At 38.0% G+C, this 4,711-nt stretch overlaps 1 long non-coding RNA gene across 2 annotated transcripts; it reads left to right on the top strand.

Annotated features, from left to right (window-relative positions):
• Positions 1-934: 934 nt before the first annotated feature.
• Positions 935-3,216, top strand: LOC136255918 (uncharacterized). Of its 2 annotated transcripts, XR_010701206.1 has the most exons (3): positions 935-1,033; positions 2,340-2,411; positions 2,926-3,216. It is a non-coding gene; the product is annotated as an uncharacterized lncRNA (long non-coding RNA). The 2 variants fall into 2 exon arrangements; XR_010701205.1 differs by lacking the exon at positions 935-1,033 and having other exon boundaries at positions 1,098-2,411.
• Positions 3,217-4,711: the final 1,495 nt, after the last annotated feature.

The following is a 4,711-nucleotide window of genomic DNA, read 5'->3' as shown; positions in this document are numbered from 1 at the left end:
ATACTCTATTAGAGCAGTCACAAAACAGCTGTAACACAACAATCAATATTTAGCATAGTTACAACTTCTGCTTAGCATCGGATTGTATAGTTCTAGCTACTTACAGACTTTAATATAAAAATATGGCACTTGTAGAAATGTGACTGTTCTATTAGAGTATCTCGATCTACTTCAAGCATTGACTAATTCAAGTGAAGAAGCTACGCCCCTGCCAAGAGAATAGTAAAGAAAAGGCAAGTATGTACAGAGACTTTTTTTTTTTTTTCAATTTATTTAAACAGGGAAGGTAGCATCAGCAAAGCTGTTTTTCAGCTACGCCCTGTATACAGCATACATGTATAAAACTACATACATTTACAAATTAATATTTACTACAATTATATTGTTCTAAATAGCTACTCCTGAATTGAAATAAAGTTGATGCGTGATACAAAGCAGCTGGCAGAGCGTTCCACAATATAGTACCTCTGTAATATAAGCTTCTTTTCCCATAATTAGTCCGTAGCTGTGGAACAAACAAGCGATGAGCATTTCTGCTGATACGTCCCGTAACATTAACAGCATATTCAAATATGCCATGGAGATAATCTGGAGCCAACTTGTGCAATACTTTGTAAGTTTGTAGAATGGTATGAAACTTGCGTCGTTCAGTAAGGGACTGTCCTGAGATAGATGAGTCATTACAAAGAGAAATATACTTAGAGTGAAAGTATGTACAGAGACTTTTTTTTTTTTTTTTTTTTTTTTCAATTTATTTAAACAGGGAAGGTAGCATCAGCAAAGCTGTTTTTCAGCTACGCCCTGTATACAGCATACATGTATAAAACTACATACATTTACAAATTAATATTAACTACAATTATATTGTTCTAAATAGCTACTCCTGAATTGAAATAGAGGGGCGCGTAATTATGTCCTGTTGTAAATAAACGCCTTTAAAATTTATATTACTACTAAATAAACGCACCAGAATAGGCTTGTGTGGCTGTCTCATTACTTGTCTTTTCGTGTTGAAGAGATTTAGTCACAATTGGTGAGTTTAACTATACATGTATTTGTGTTGTAAAACTTAAATTGTAAAAAGGCGATTAGCAGATATCATGATAAACATGTATTTGTCACAGTAGAGTCTCTCACGAAGTCACGATTATTACGAGACATTGGACCAGGGTAAAAAATTTACTGCTATATTTAGAGGTTGTAGCGTTTGTATATCGTAGTATCTTAATAAATAATCCCCCATGATCACTAATCACTAATAGTACAGTGAAAACTGGTCATTATTCAGGCCGTGGGGACAAAATTTTCTGACCTTGCCTTTTAAAGAGGTGGCTGCATTATGCGGCCTTAAAAAAAGGTAAGAAGCATGCTGTTCTAACTGGCTATAGAGATGGATTTAGTGTATGACAGCATATGAGACAGTGAGTGCTGGCAGCAAGGGGGCAGCCAATCTGTTAGAGCACCAAAAGCACTGCTTCAGACATAGGCAGTTGACTGTCAGCCCCAAGTGTAAAAAGTTTCACTATTGGTCCTTATAAGCTCCTGATGAAGAAAGTGATGAAGTCATTATCCATAGGATATATTTTTCAGAGTATCCATTTCAGTTCTACAATATAGTAGCCAAGCATAAGATGAACATAACACAGCATTCCAGTAGTTTAGTGGTGACCACAACACTGCCTGAGTTAAACTGTGGTGAGATTTGAGACTACCAGAAGCCCTGGAATGTCTTCAACACATGAAATACCAAATATCTAATGCCTGACTTTCATCCACAGTGGACCTGTCTTGGTGGCCACTTGTACAGAAGGGAAACAGCTGCCACACAGTCTTGCAAGCGAAACAGCTAGTTGCCACACCCCTTAATTATCAATTTGTAAAATCTTTAGCAAAATTGTGTGTGCGAGCAAGTGCGATGTGGCAGTGCCGTGTATATGGTTGCTGCCTAGCAGTGACACATCACGAGTATTGAAGTCACAATGCGTTACTGTATCATCCATCTAAATACAATCTCTGAATGTGTCATTTTGTGTAGAGAGCAATCTTCCACAAGAAGTGACGTGCAGGTTTCGGTGTATATTGTTAACCATTAATATTGTTCACAATATTGTGAACTGTATGTACAGTGAAACCTCACTTAGTGGCCACCTCTTTAATAAGACCACCTTATTATATTGGCCACCTCTAGTAGGTCCCAAATATAGCTAAGCATCACTTTATGACCTCATTAATAAGGCCACCTTGTTATTCAGGCCAAATTTTTTGGTCCCACAGCTGGCCATATTAATGAGGTTTCATTGTACTTATGTGAATTTTTATTTTTCGTAACTTTTCTTCAGGTTTACTGATGGGCACTATGAAGCATTGTTGACTGGTACGTGTATAATGTGGTGACTTGAAATGCTAAAACAGTACGTAGCATGTCTTGTATGTACATGTAATGTGTTGTAATGTGTCCACACATCCACACATCTTAGAAATAAATATAATTGTATTCTCTATAAATAGTCAGTTCCATTGTGCCACTGGGTCATAAGTTGGTTGAGTATGGATCATCCAGGACACTTGAGTCACATTTTGTCCTGGCCAAGTGGATCTCATCCACTGACAGAATATACAGGATCAGATCACGTGTATAAATTATGGTGGAACTTGTTTATTGCCACCTTCACTCATTCAGCAGGTAATAGTGTATAAATTCTCAATTGTAATTGGCTTTTCAAGAGTGGTTGTCTTTCTATACTAGTGGCCATTAAGACAGGTTGTACTGATAGAGTGTACATACTAGAGATGCAACAATATCCTCCACTTAGTGTCGTTTGATAGTGATGCAATGGAGACTATGTATTATTGCATTTAAATACTATACTATTATATTGCATCTCTAGCACGTATTTATAACAGGAATGTTTGTTAACTGTTTAGACATACTGGAGCCACACCCACTCATCTGGATTCTACAAATGGAGTCATACCAACTTGTTGTCATCATACTTACTCGTTACTCCCATTGTGTTTGGATGAATATACATGCCGTCATGTGAGACTTGCTACCATGGCGGGCCACTGGAAAACATTTGCATAGCAGTTATATTACAGTCATTATTGTACAATTCTTACATTATTGTTGTGAAAAGTGTTTGGTATTCATGTGTCTCCTCTGTATGTTGTAATTACATGTGTAATTTTGTGTGGGGGTGCTATAAAATGCAATAATGCATGGTGACAATTGTATTAGGCGATTTTGCACACTTCCTTTTAAGCTAGCTACATGTGCTAATTACTCACAGCTTGTGTCAACAACTGGTAACCGCAGTTGTACTCTTGTGTCATTCTTTAAGCCGCGCCCTTAGAGGGACAAATTATGTGGGGGCGACTAATTTCAAAACGAAGGATGGTATGCAGCACCATAGATTATATCTATGGACTATAATCTATGGCAGCACACTTCTTGGTGGCTATATGTACTGATTAACTACATAGAGCGCCAGTTCATCAATACCCAGTGACCGCAGTTGTGCTCTGCGTCATTCTTTAATTCCAAGTAAAATTCTTAGAGAGCAAATGACGTGGGGGCGACTAAATTCAAATTTCAAACTAGCCATTCTCGAAAACAAATGTTTCAATCTGAACGAAACTTTTAGAACAGTTTAAAGACACATTGCCCTACATGCCAAGCGAGTAGTATTGCGGATAGTGTTGGGCGATATATCGATATTATATCGTATCGTTTGATTTTTTGCTGATATCGAAAAGTATCGATATATTTTTCAAAACTCGATATTTCGATACGATACATCACGTGATCTGATTTAATTTTAAAATGTCTATTTTAGCTTATTTAATAGTTAATTGTAGCTTTCCATTACCTTCAGCAATTTTCTAATTACTGTTACTTTTGTGTATGTGGACAGGAAATCCCCATTGTGTATAGCCATAGCTACCTAATATCAAATTATGTGAGAAAACTAGCAATTTACACGTGCAAATTAATGTTACAATATCGTATCGAAAAGTATCAATATCGGTCAATTTTAGTCAATATCGTATTGATATCGTATCGTTCTGAAAATCCTGGTATCGCCCATCACTAATTGCGGAAAACAGCAATCTGGGATTTGTATTTGGCCTCTAGGTCTACTGAGGACGACTGAAACTTCGTTTGGTGCTGAAATCACGACTGTAGGGTAATCATGTATGGTGAAATTGATGATGTGAATCCTGAGGTGATTGAGTGAATACTGAAGCGATAACAGGGCGGTCAATGTTCAAAGGAACGCAAGGCATACACCTGCGGTTGCGTCTAACCGCATGCGATAAATAAAAAAATAAAAATGAAACTTCCCCTTTGATGTCGGCAACCTCGATCACGAAACAATCGGCATGGATTTGCTTCATTGCTTGTGTGGTAGTTACTAGTGACACGATGAGTTCAGCTCCAGAGTTTCAGAGGGATAGCGTAAGTGACGGGTGGATTACAGGAAGGCCGAATTTGACAACGTTCGTTCTTGTAAAATCCTCACGTAGTGGTCGCGTCATTTATTGTCTGCGGCGCGCGCTTCTGCTTTACTGGCCGCGCGACTCACTACCGTGAGTCTTGATAACTTGTGTTCTAGAATTTCCCCATAGCTCATAGTAGAATAAACACTGTTGTACACTAAAACTTCTTGGCCCCCCCTGACAGTGTCTCCTAGATCCGCCTATGCCTAAG

Source organism: Dysidea avara, chromosome 5, assembly GCF_963678975.1.
Source record: "Dysidea avara chromosome 5, odDysAvar1.4, whole genome shotgun sequence".
Classification (NCBI taxonomy): Eukaryota; Metazoa; Porifera; class Demospongiae; order Dictyoceratida; family Dysideidae; genus Dysidea; species Dysidea avara.
Note: the sequence above shows the minus strand (reverse complement) of the source record. Positions and strands in the feature narration are given on the sequence as shown.